Here is a 14,150-nt window from a genome sequence, read left to right on the forward strand (position 1 = left end):
TCTGCATGTCTGGCAGACATATCAGTGTGGATGACGGATCACCACCTCAAGCTGAACCTCGGCAAGACGGAGCTGCTCTTCCTCCCGGGGAAGGACTGCCCGTTCCATGATCTCGCCATCACGGTTGACAACTCCATTGTGTCCTCCTCGCAGAGCGCTAAGAACCTTGGCGTGATCCTGGACAACACCCTGTCGTTCTCAACTAACATCAAGGCGGTGGCCCGTTCCTGTAGGTTCATGCTCTACAACATCCGCAGAGTACGACCCTGCCTCACACAGGAAGCGGCGCAGGTCCTAATCCAGGCACTTGTCATCTCCCGTCTGGATTACTGCAACTCGCTGTTGGCTGGGCTCCCTGCCTGTGTCATTAAACCCCTACAACTCATCCAGAACGCCGCAGCCCGTCTGGTGTTCAACCTTCCCAAGTTCTCTCACGTCACCCCGCTCCTCCGCTCTCTCCACTGGCTTCCAGTTGAAGCTCGCATCCGCTACAAGACCATGGTGCTTGCCTACGGAGCTGTGAGGGGAACGGCACCTCAGTACCTTCAGGCTCTGATCAGGCCCTACACCCAAACAAGGGCACTGCGTTCATCCACCTCTGGCCTGCTCGCCTCCCTACCACTGAGGAAGTACAGTTCCCGCTCAGCCCAGTCAAAACTGTTAGCTGCTCTGGCACCCCAATGGTGGAACAAACTCCCTCACGACGCCAGGACAGCGGAGTCAATCACCACCTTCCGGAGACACCTGAAACCCCACCTCTTCAAGGAATACCTAGGATAGGATAAAGCAATCCTTCTGCCCCCCCCCCCCCCCCTTAAAAGATTTAGATGCACTATTGTAAAGTGGCTGTTCCACTGGATGTCATAAGGTGAATGCACCAATTTGTAAGTCGCTCTGGATAAGAGCGTCTGCTAAATGACTTAAATGTAAATGTATTAGTAATCAGTGGTGTAAAGTACTTAAGTAAAAATACTTTAAAGTACTACTTAAGTAGTTTTTCGGGTTATCTGTACATTACTTTACTATTTCTATTTTTGACAACTTTTACTTTACTACGTGCCTAAAGAAAAGAATGTACTTTTTACTCCATACATTTTCCCTGACACCCAAAATAATTTGTTACATTTTGAATTCTTAGAAGTACAGGAAAATGGTCCAATTCACACACTTATCAAGAGAACATCCCTGGTCATCCTACTGCCTCTGATCTGGCGGACTCACTAAACACATTTTGTAAATTATTTCTGAGTGTTGGAGTGTGCCACTGGCTATCTGTACATTCAGATAACAAGAAAATGGTGCCATCTGGTTTGCTTAATATAAGGAATTTGAAATGGGTATACTTTTACTTCTGATACTTAAGTATATTTTAGCAATTACATTTACTTTTGATACTTCTTATGGCTGAAATCCAGGTAACGGGATTGATATGACAACAGCCAGTGAAAGTGCAGGGCGCAAAATTCAAAAAACAGAAATCTCATAATTAAAATTCCTCAGACATATATGTGTCTTACACCATTTTAAAGGTAATCTTGTTGTTAATCCCACAAAAGTGTCCATTTTTAAATATGCTTTTCAGTGAAAGCACTACAAACAATTATGTTAGGTCAAACCAAACCACAATAAGGACAGCCATTTTTCCAGACAAAGATAGGAGTCACAAAAAGCACAAAAGGAGATAAAATGAATCACTAACCTTTGATGATCTTCATCAGATGACACTTATAGGACTTCATGTTACACAATACATGTATGCTTTGTTTGATAAAGTTCATATTTATATAAAACAATCTGAGTTTACATTGGCGCGTTACATTCACTAGTTCCAAAAACATCCAGTGATTTTGCATAGCCACATCATTTCAACAGAAATACTCATCATAAATGTAGATGATAATACAAGTTATATACATGGAATTATAGATATACCTCTCCTTAATGCAACCGCTGTGTCAGATGTAAAAAAAACTTTACGGAAAAAGCAAACCATGCAATAGTCAAATTAGCCACCATGTTGGCTAACAGAAACCAGAAATTACATGATAAATATTCCCTTACCTTTGATGATCTTCATCAGAATGCACTCCCAGGAATCCCAGGTCCACAATAAATGCTTGATTTGTTCGATAATGTCCGTTATTTATGTCCAATTAGCTACTTTGGTTAGCGTGTTTGGTAAACAATTCCAAAGTCACGAAGCGCGTTCACTAAAACCTGACGAAATGTCCAAAAGTTCGGTAACAGTCAGTAGAAACATGTCAAACGATGTATTGAATCAATCTTTAGAATGTTGTTAACATAAATCTTGAATAACGTTCCAACCGGAGAATTACATTGACTTCAGATGAGCGATGGAACGGAGCTCCCTCTCATGTGAACGTGCATGGTCAAAGAATGGTCACCTCATGGCAGTGGTGACTAATTGTCCTCTCATTCGGCAACCCTTCACAGTAGAGTCATCGGACAAAGTTCTACAGACAAATGACATCTAGTGGAAGCCGTAGGAAGTGAATAGGTTTTTGCCTGCCATATGAGTTCTGTTATACTCACAGACATAATTCAAACAGTTTTAGAAACATCAGAGTGTTTTCTATCCAATACTAATAATAATATGCATATATTAGCAACTATGACTGAGAAGCAGGCCGTTTACTCTGGGCATATCTGTGCACCTTTCATCCAAGCTACTCAATATTGCCCCTTCAGCCACAAGAGGTTAAGTATATTTAAAGCCAAATACTTGTAGACTTTCACTCAAGTAGTATTTTACTGGAGGACTTTCAGTATATTTACTTTTACTCAAGTGTGAAATTGGGTACTTTTTCCACCACTGTTAGTAATATTAAAATAAAAGATGCCTCCAAAGTGTCCAATCACCAAACCAAAGGTAACCAGATGTAAGGATTAACCAAATCTGCTAAGTCTGCCTCTGTCAGTCCTGCCTGAGGTCTGTTTCCATGGATATGCTAGGAAAGGGTTGGGGTTGAGAAGTTAACCGTACCCCGTTGTAACATGCCCTCTCTCTGGGTACAGAGGTCTTCTCTCTACCCAAACTACCCAAGGCCCACTAATACTGGGCTGGTTGCGAGATCAGCTCGAAGCTCCCACACCGATGGAGCCAGCTTTGTTTATCTAAAGCCTGGAGGGCATGTTTTTACCAACAGCAGGATGTAGGCCAGTGAGTGGTGAAGATCCAGAACCTTTTATCATTTATCGCAGTGTTGGCCCAGCACAGAGGGCCGAGGGGGCTCCATTACTGGTAAGGAGAAGCTAGGGAGAGGAGAGGAGATGCCGCAAAAGACACATGGTTTACAGATCTGGTTGCACTTTGTCTTTAAAATGAGAGATCATATGAGTGAGTGGAGAGAGACAGGGTGAGGGATAGAGGGCTCCATTACTGGTAAGGAGAAGCTAGGGTGAGGAGAGGAGATGTCGCAAAAGACACATGGTTTACAGATCTGGTTGCACTTTGTCTAGGAAATGAGAGATCATATGAGTGAGTGGAGAGAGACAGGGTGAGGGAGGGAGACAAGTGGGTGTTCAAAAAGTGATCGACAGTATGGGGCTGAAATAGATAAGGTGTGTTTACACTTTACTCCCCCCACCTCTTCTATATTCTAACCAAGGTCTGTCTCTTTCTACTGTCAACACTGCTACGGGACAAACCCCATGGTTCAGATCCACCGTGCCATTCCACCTATAGTGGGGGACAGGGACAGTGCATGCTTCTATGGGGCTCCCCCAAGACAAGCCATGTCTTCACACACATCCACCTCGTCTTAAGTTTCTATTTCCCAGAGTAAATGGTTTTCCATTTCCGTTACTAGAAACTACTACATTACTGATAAAGTGATTACCTTATGGCTCTATGTAGCAAAATTTTAAATGTTGTTTTTCACATTGGATAAAAGTAGAGACTCAGAGCTAGAAAATTGTATATCATACACTACAGTTGAGGAACAAATGTTGTGTTCAAGTCCTAACTATTCCTGCTACAGTATTTGAGCAGTGATAAATGTAATCAGCACTGCTCTGGTTCTCCATGATGAGGCCCACATAAACATACAGCTATCAGTACATCTTGTGGATCGTGTGGTGATGTGGTGGGTGGGACTATGACAAGGAGAGAAAAAAGGCGCGCACAAAACCTCAAATGCACTGCACATTTTGCAGTCTGTACACCACAAATGCCAACAGGATGTCGGTGTTACTATGTGAGGGCGGGATGACAAGCAAGGGGAGTGAGATTGGGTGTTGCCTTATAAGGGGAAATTTCAAACGTCTAGTAAGTGCTTTGCTGTACATGTTCATGGTTCATGGTAGGCGTTGTATATGGATCTTCAGTCAACCTGTGTAAATAAAGGATGCATTATATTAAATACAGAAATGCTGCCATGGTTGCCTTGAGTGCTTTGGATGACACGGAGACCGCGGTATGGAGCATTCCATCAGCGATGTCCAGCAGGTCGGTGTTCTGGAGGAAGGGCGTTACCAGGGTTACGTGCTTGGTTCCACACCACGGCTTCAGAAGGCCCAGAGCCCAGCTCTCTGTGTCCGCGCCCACATTATCCAGAACCAGATCAAAACTAGGACACAGAGAGAGAGAGAACGAGAGAGAGAACGAGAGAGAGAACGAGAGAGAGAGAGAACGAGAGAGAGAACGAGAGAGAGAGAGAGAGAACGAGAGAGAGAACGAGAGAGAGAGAGAACGAGAGAGAGAACGAGAGAGAGAGAGAGAGAGAGAACGAGAGAGAGAGAGAGAGAGAGAGAGAGAGAGAGAGAGAGAACGAGAGAGAGAGAGAGAGAGAGAGAGAGAGAGAGAGAGAGAGAGAGAGAGAGAGAGAGAGAGAGAGAGAGAGAGAGAGAGAGAGAGAGAGAGAGAGAGAGAGAGATTATTTAATTAACTGGAGAGACTTATTTTCCCACACACTAATGAGAGTTTACTGTGGCAGTGAGAGAGAGGTGCCCAATCCTTGATTACAGTTAACTGACCCATGAGGAACAGTCCTCATCCTATTCAGATAAATGTTACCATGGAGGTTTTTAAGGGATCCTGCGAGATTCTGTGCTCTACTTACCCAGAGTCAGATGAACTTGTGGATGCCATTTGTATGTCTCTGCGTGCAGTATGAAGGAAGTTAGCGATTGTTTTGCGAGCCAATGCTAACTAGCATTAACGCAATGACTGGAAGTCTACATGTACAGTCGTGGCCACAGGTTTTGAGAATGATACAATTATTAATTTTCACAAAGTCTGCTGCCTCAGTTTGTATGATGGCAATTTGCAAATACTCCAGAATGTTATGAAGAGTTATCAGATGAATTGCAATTAAGTGCAAACTGAATCCCCCAAAAACATTTCCACTGCATTTCAGCTCTGCCACAAAAGGACCAGCTGACATCATGTCAGTGATTCTCTTGTTAACACAGGTGTGAGTGTTGACGAGGACATGGCTGGAGATCACTCTGTCATGCTGATTGAGTTTGAATAACAGACTGGAAGCTTCAAAAGGAGGTTGGTGCTTGGAATCATTGTTCTTCCTCATTCAACCATGGTTACCTGCAAGGAAACACGTGCCTTCATCATTGCTTTGCACAAAAAGGGCTTCACAGGCAAGGATATTGCTGCCAGTAAGATTGCACCTAAATCAACCATTTATTGGATCATCAAGAACTTCAAGGAGAGCGGTTCAATTGTTGTAAAGAAGGCTTCAGGTTGCCCAAGAAAGTCCAGCAAGCGCCAGGACCATCTCCTAAAGTTGATTCAGCTGCGGGATTGGGTCACCACCAGTACAGAGCTTGCTCGGGAATAACAGCAAGCAGGTGTGAGTGCATTTGCACGCACAGTGTGGCGGAGACTTTTGGAGGATGGCCTGGTGTCAAGAAGGGCATCAAAGAAGCCACTTCTCTCCAGGAAAAACACAGCGACAGACTGATATTCTGCAAAAGGTACAGGGATTGGACTCCTGAGGACTGGGGTAAAGGATTTTCTCTGATGAATCCCCTTTCCGATTGTTGGGGCATCCGGAAAAAAGCTTGTCCGGAGAAGACATGGTGAGCGCTACCATCAGTTCTGTATCATGCCAACAGTAAAGCATCCTGAGACCATTCATGTGTGGGGGTGCTTCTCAGCCAAGGGAGTGGGCTCACTCACAATTTTTCCTAAGAACATAGCCATGAATAAAGAATGGTACCAACACATCCTCCGAGAGCAACTTCTCCCAACCATCCAGGAACAGTTTGGTGACGAACAATGCCTTTTCCAGCATGATGGAGTACCTTGCCTTAAGGCAAAAGTGAAAACTAAGTGGCTTGGGGAACAAAACATCGATATTTTGGGTCAATGGCCAAGAAACTCCCCAGACCTTAATCCCATTGAGAACTTGTGGTCAATCCTCAAGAGGCGGGTGGACAAACAAAAACCCACAAAATCTGACAAACTCCAAGCATTGATTATGCAAGAATGGGATGCCATCAGTCAGGATGTGGCCCAGAAGTTAATTGACAGCATGCCAGGGCGGATTGCAGAGGTCTTGAAAAAGAAGGGTCAACACTGCAAATATTGACTGTTTGCATCAATTTCATTTAATTGTCAATAAAAGCCTTTGACACTTATGAAATGCTTGTAAGTATACTTCAGTATTCCATAGTAACATCTGACAAGAATATCTAAAGACATTGGAAGCAGCAAACTTCGTGAAAATTAATATTTGTGTCATTCTCAAAACTTTTGGCCACGACTGTATAGTAGTATTGCTTTGGGTAAGTAGAACAAGGGCTTAAATGCCAGAATCTCTCAGAATCCCATTAAAGTGTGTCTGCTTTTGTTTGCGTGTTTGCATGGGATTACTTTTCCCGCGCACTCAGGGGCACCTCAACAGGCCCAGCTGTGTAGTGCACCACGTGATCCGCCCCCAGCCCCCTCACCAGCCGCTCGGCATTCTGGGAGCAGGTTACTGTCACATGGGCTCCCCATTCCAGGCCTTTAGCATCTGAGATGATAAAACTGACTCTACATCATCATCAAACACACACCACCACAGTCACTCTTTGAGAGGGTGCAGCCAGTACACATATCATCTCTTATAAGAGGAGAGATCAGAGGCACCAGCTCTGAATCACTCTAATGTGAGATAGATGTCAGTGGTGGAAAAAGTACTCAACTGTCATACTTAAGATACCTTAATAGAAAATGACTCAAGTAAAAGTGAAAGTCACCCAGTTAAATACTACTTGAGTAAGAGTCTAAAAGTATTTGGTTTTAAATATACTTAAGTATCAAAAGTAAATGGAATTGCTAAAATGTACCTAAGTATCAAAAGTAAAAGTAACAGTATAAACCATGTAAAATTCCTTATATTAAGCAAACCAGACAGCATCATTTATTTTATTTTTTATTGACGGATAGCCAGTGGCACACTCCAACACTCAGACATAATTTACAAACGAAGCATTTGTGTTTAGTGAGTCCGCCAGATCAGAGTCAGTAGGGATGACCAGGGACGTTCTCTTGATAAGTGTGGGAATTTTTGTGTTCAAATCTAATGAGGACTTTTGTGTGTCAAGGAAAATGTATGGAATAAAAAGTACATTATTTTCTTCAGGAATGTAGTGAAGTAAAGGTAAAAGTTGGCAAAACTTTAAATACACTGCTCAAAAAAATAAAGGGAACACTTAAACAACACAATGTAACTCCAAGTCAATCACACTTCTGTGAAATCAAACTGTCCACTTAGGAAGCAACACTGATTGACAATAAATTTCACATGCTGTTGTGCAAATGGAATAGACAAAAGGTGGAAATTATAGACAATTAGCAAGACACCCCCAAAAAAGGAGTGATTCTGCAGGTGGTGACCACAGACCACTTCTCAGTTCCTATGCTTCCTGGCTGATGTTTTGGTCACTTTTGAATGTTGGTGGTGCTCTCACTCTAGTGGTAGCATGAGACGGAGTCTACAACCCACACAAGTGGCTCAGGTAGTGCAGTTCATCCAGGATGGCACATCAATGAGAGCTGTGGCAAAAAGGTTTGCTGTGTCTGTCAGCGTAGTGTCCAGAGCATGGAGGCGCTACCAGGAGACAGGCCAGTACATCAGGAGACGTAGAGGAGGCCGTAGGAGGGCAACAACCCAGCAGCAAGACCGCTACCTCCGCCTTTGTGCAAGGAGGTGCACTGCCGGCGCCCTGCAAAATGACCTCCAGCAGGCCACAAATGTTAATGTGTCTGCTCAAACGGTCAGAAACAGACTCCATGAGGGTGGTATGAGGGCCCGACGTCCACAGGTGGGGGTTGTGCTTACAGCCCAACACCGTGCAGGACGTTTGGCATTTGCCAGAGAACACCAAGATTGGCAAATTCGCCACTGGCGCCCTGTGCTCTTCACAGATGAAAGCAGGTTCACACTGAGCACATGAGCACATGTGACAGAGTCTGGAGACGCCGTGGAGAACGTTCTGCTGCCTGCAACATCCTCCAGCATGACCGGTTTGGCGATGGGTCAGTCATGGTGTGGGGTGGCATTTCTTTGTGGGGCCGCACAGCCCTCCATGTGCTCGCCAGAGGTAGCCTGACTGCCATTAGGTACCGAGATGAGATCCTCAGACCCCTTCTGAGACCATATGCTGACACATGCACATTTGTGGCCTGCTGGAGGTCATTTTGCAGGGCTCTGGCAGTGCACCTCCTTGCACAAAGGCGGAGGTAGCGGTCCTGCTGCTGGGTTGTTGCCCTCCTACGGCCTCCTCCACGTCTCCTGATGTACTGGCCTGTCTCCTGGTAGCGCCTCCATGCTCTGGACACTACGCTGACAGACACAGCAAACCTTTTTGCCACAGCTCGCATTGATGTGCCATCCTGGATGAACTGCACTACCTGAGCCACTTGTGTGGGTTGTAGACTCCGTCTCATGCTACCACTAGAGTGAGAGCACCGCCAGCATTCAAAAGTGACCAAAACATCAGCCAGGAAGCATAGGAACTGAGAAGTGGTCTGTGGTCACCACCTGCAGAATCACTCCTTTTTTGGGGGTGTCTTGCTAATTGCCTATAATTTCCACCTTTTGTCTATTCCATTTGCACAACAGCATGTGAAATTTATTGTCAATCAGTGTTGCTTCCTAAGTGGACAGTTTGATTTCACAGAAGTGTGATTGACTTGGAGTTACATTGTGTTGTTTAAGTGTTCCCTTTATTTTTTTGAGCAGTGTAGTAAAGTAAAGTACAGATACCCCCAAAAACTACTTAAGTAGTACTTTAAAGTATTTTTACCCCACTGCTAGATGTGCTGATTGAGGTCACAGCAATGGGTTAGGGTGACACAATAGGACAGCCGGGCACAGACACACATATAATGTTACTCACACAAATATAAACAGCTTTTTATGGAATTTATATGTCATAGTTATTTGTTATTTGTTTATTAAGGCTTTGTATTATGTCCATGTAGCTATTGTCATGGCGATGGGGTTTGAATACTGTCACGCCCTGACCTTAGATATCCTTATTTATTCTCTATGTTTGGTTAGGTCATGGTGTGACTCGGGTGGGCATTCTATGTTGTCTATTTCTTTGTTGTTTTTGCCTAGTGTGGTTTCCAATCAGAGGCAGCTGTCTGTCGTTATCTCTGATTGGGGATCATATAATAGTTGTCATTTTCCGTTTGGGTTTTGTGGGGTGTTGTTTTCCGTTTAGTATCTGTGACTGACGGAACTGTTCGCTTTCGTTTTTATATTCATTATTTTTGTTTGAGTGATTCTTGACAAATAAAGATCATGAACACTTTCTACGCTGCGCTTTGGTCCACTCTTCCTTACGACAAGCGTTACAAATACCTAAGATTGCCGGTAAACATTTTCACAGTGAAAATGAAGTCATGAATTTACAGTACCAGAACATTATGGTCGTCGTCAACATCAGTATGTACATCTGTATGGAAAATGTTCAGACTCATCCTGAACCTCCCAGGATCAGAGTGCTGTATGGGGACGGATAAACACCAGATTAAAAACACAGATTAGTAGACAGAGTGAAAATGGAGAAAACGTGTTAAAAACGTGTTAAACTCTTCTATCTATTGCATGTGAAGCAGTGGCTTCAGAGTGCCAAGTCCCATGCCAAGCCAGCCACTGCTGAAGCTCATTTCCAAAGGGCCCACTATGCCACAGTACAACTCCCTCCCTATGCTCATAACCCACTGGTTTCCTACAGACAGGCTTTTAATGAAATAACCAAGTGGAATAATCAACAAGATCAAAGACATGAGGATTATATGGGATGAATAGGGACAACAGCAGGGGTTAGAGGGGGAAAGAGACAAGTTGACCTCAAATTGGCAGGAGATGTGTATGTATGTGTGTGTGTGTTTGCATGTGCATGTGCGTGTGTGTGTTTGCCATTTCTTGGCACAGTTGTCTTGTTAAGGCCTCCTGTGTTGACCAGGGCAGACCAGGTTGTGGCAGACATGTAAGGAGCGGCCGCCACCTCCGTGTGACTCAGAATTGTGGGCTTTTTGGAGACCGGACCCCGTCACACTCAGGACTCAGGAGTAGGTCAAAGATATCAGTTCATCCTCCAAAAGGTTAGGTAGGACAAGTGGGAAGGGAAATCTGATCCTAGATAACTTCTACCTTGAGCCTCACAAACCTCCGACCAAACCTGTCACTATCTGAAAATGTTGAATCATCATTATCCATTAAAAAGCCCTGCGTAACGATGCCAACTCAGAGCTGGCTCGTCTGTCTGCAGTCCTGATTGCTCCTCATTTGGCTCCTCATCACTCAGAAAGCCTATTTAATGAGTCTGTCATTAATGACCATGCCTCACTGAGCAGCACCATGGAGTCTAACTCTGCCGGTAGCTTTTATTCTCAAATCTGAAACCATCCCAAAATTCCACTCCAGCCTAGCAATAGCATTTAGCCCACAGAAGAGACCTAATATTGCCTATACTAATGTATCCAAATGCATTCTCTCTTGAACATGCTAAAGAAAGCAGAGTATCCCTGGCAGTAGTAATGTTCAACTACACATATTTGCATGTTTATTGTAGAAAGAACCACATGCAAACAATAGTTTGAAAAACAAACTACAACACAAAACATAAATGGATCATAAACAAAACAGTACCACATTTGCACTCAACACCACAATCTCAGCCAGGCTTCCATGTTTCCAAGGGGGAATGGCCGCCCACACCTGAGAAGGAAATAAACACTGGCTTAACCAACCAAGCACTGGTAACACCCTGCATGGATGGCACAGATACCAAGATTGTGACATTTTGAATGATCTGTTTGTGTATATCTTCACATCCATATGATGGGATAGTGTTTCACTGACACACTGACGACGAGTTGACCAGTTGGCCCCAAGGTGGTGTGACGATGTAACATTATACATACATTTATAAAATGCTCCTCACCATCTGTAATTCCCGAAGGCCAAGGTACAAAACGCGTTGGTTTTACTTTTTGACAATAAAGAAGCTCTTTTATCACTGTCCTCCAAGGGTTGCTGAATTTCCTTTTCACTAGGTGAAAGGGAAATTCAGGCTATTGTGAACATACTATTGTGAACATGTTTCGCATCTGACTTCTTATAGGCTATTATGTAAAAGATCTGATTGTCTATGTTCTCTGAGAGCTATGAGAAACATCATAGGAAAACCCCTGACATTAACAATGATACAATGAGGTGCTTCACATTTCAGCTGCGCTTGGATTAAGTAAACAAAGCAGTAACACAAAAACACACAACCCCAATCCTTCCCACAGAGAGTACCACCCTATTCTACTGCATCCTAGGGCCTGTTTGTTTGTGTGTTACCTCATCCACCTATTTGAAGTAGTCTGGTGCCACATCCAGAAAACACTCGATGATGACTCCGGACACGTCATGGCCCAGGATCAGGGGGAACTAACTGCCGGATTGGTTGATGTTTAGGAGGTCTCTCTTCATGGCCATGGTGGCAGCCCCATACCCACCTGAGAGGGCAGAAACAACACAGAAATTAGGCAAAACGCAATCAGAAAAAGTAGTTGTTGAGACAAGTGAATTCAGATACGAAGAGGCCACAAGATGACGAGAACACTGAAACTAGCTGGGAAGATCATCACTGATTAGACTGAGAGGTAACCATAAGAAACAGCAGGTCCCCACCTCTTCAAAGAGCACATCTAGACCTAAGTGTGAGGTTTAGCCGAACATTCACAGTTTCAATTTAACACCCAAACCAAATGTGCCACAGCAGTCAACTTTCCCTTTGTGTCAGAAGAGCTCTCCTCATCTCCAGGGGTGATCTATTATGCCCACTCATACACAGACCAAATGTGCATAGCAAAACAACAGATTCTCAGTCAGCTCTGAATGAGGGCAGTTTCCTTTTCAATAGACTGTGGTGTGTGCACAAAAAGGCTATTGTGAAGATGTCTCACAACTGTCTTCATATAAGCTATCTATAAAAGATCTGATAGTCTATCTTCTTTAAGAACTCTGAGAAGGTCATAGGAAAACCACTGACTTGAAATGAAGAGTTAGCCTATAAAAATAAGGTCACTTCAAGGGAATCTATCGGGTGAGTGGTGTGGCAGAAGAGTCATTGTCTGTTCTTTTGAGTTGAATCTCTGGCCGACAATGTGTTGTTAGGTTATTTCAGTTATCCCGTATGAGCTTATGTGCTGAATTCATTACTTTGTTACAGGTGTCAAGCTTATGGGCATGTGACAGCAGTCTGTAGGAGGGAGGTTCCTAGGTGTGAGAAGAGTGCAGAAGGGCATTGTAACGTTCGTCATTGGGAGAAAGAGAGGAGGACCAAGGTGCAGCGTGGTAAGTATTCATTATCTCTTTTAATGAAAACGAATACTCGAACAAAAACAACAAAACACGAGAACGAAACGAAACAGTCCTGAACGGTGAAAATACAAAACACAGAACAGAAAATAATCACCCACGAAACACAGGTGGAAAAAGGCTACCTAAGTATCATTCTCAATCAGAGACAACTAACGACACCTGCCTCTGATTGAGAACCATACCAAGCCAAACGCAAAACACAACATAGAAAAACGAACATTGACAACCCACCCAACTCACGCCCTGACCATACTAAAACAAAGACATAACAAAAGAACTAAGGTCAGAACGTGACAGGCATGAGATAAAGGAATGTGTAGCATTGGGGAAATAAGCGGTATGTGTTAATTGTAAGGGTGCCCATGGGGCTAGGGATCAGAAATGTCCAGTGTGAGAGAGGCAGGTTGAGGTTACCAGGGTTAGAGTAGAGCGGAGGGTGTCGGATACTGAGGCTGTGAAGAAGGTTGAAGAAGATGGTTCAAGAGGGAAGGATCCTGAAAGTATTCGTGTGAGTAGTAGATCTGTATCAGTACAGAGAGATAGGCCAATAAATTATATATGCTTCAGTAAGATTGGATTTTTAGCATTCATAGCAATGGTTATCAACTGTACTGCAGGGATGGAATGCAAGTTGCAGAAAATTGAGGTTGTGGTGGCAGCTGCAGAAAAGTATTTGAGTGTAAGAGATTTGACGTCAGGTTGTGTTACAGGTTGTGTTGAGTGGTGGTGTCCTGTCCTTTCAGGCTCTTGGCCTGAGGTAGGACTAGGTAGATTTAAATAGTGGAGTAGGGTGGTTGGTTTTTAATTAATGTAGGGTTAGAAGGTAGATTATTTGTTGATTAATTTAGCTTTTATAAAGCAAAGTATAATGGAGTTGTACTCCAGTCTAGTTGGTGGCGGTAATGCAACACTTATTGGATGTTAACCGCCGTTAAACTTCATAGAAGAAGAAGAAGAAGAAGAAGAAGAAGAAGAAGAAGAAGAAAAAGAAGAAGGAATCTATCAAGCTAGAATATCACAACAACCTCTCATGCTGACGTCAATGTGGTTGAGACCTGCAGCATGGACATTGAGGATGACTTCCTCAGTCCATAACCCAGCGTTTTTAGTGAACTGAAAGACATTATTACTGCCGTATCTATTGATCTCCCAAGCAGGCATGATTGTCATATGGCTGTTGGAGGTGGTGTTGAACAGTCTCTTCTGACCTCCATGGAGGAATGTTTTCACACAGGGTGCTCTCCTGATTAGGAGACAAGACCCCCGAAAGCATGACAACTGTCTCAAAAGATGCAT

General features: G+C 43.7%; 1 pseudogene; it reads right to left on the reverse strand.

Annotated features, from left to right (window-relative positions):
* LOC129811242 (reticulon-4-interacting protein 1 homolog, mitochondrial-like) overlaps positions 1-14,150 on the reverse strand; it is a 34,252-nt pseudogene extending 20,102 nt beyond the window's left edge.

The sequence above is a fragment of the Salvelinus fontinalis genome, chromosome 15 (genome assembly GCF_029448725.1).
Source record: "Salvelinus fontinalis isolate EN_2023a chromosome 15, ASM2944872v1, whole genome shotgun sequence".
Taxonomy (NCBI): domain Eukaryota; kingdom Metazoa; phylum Chordata; class Actinopteri; order Salmoniformes; family Salmonidae; genus Salvelinus; species Salvelinus fontinalis.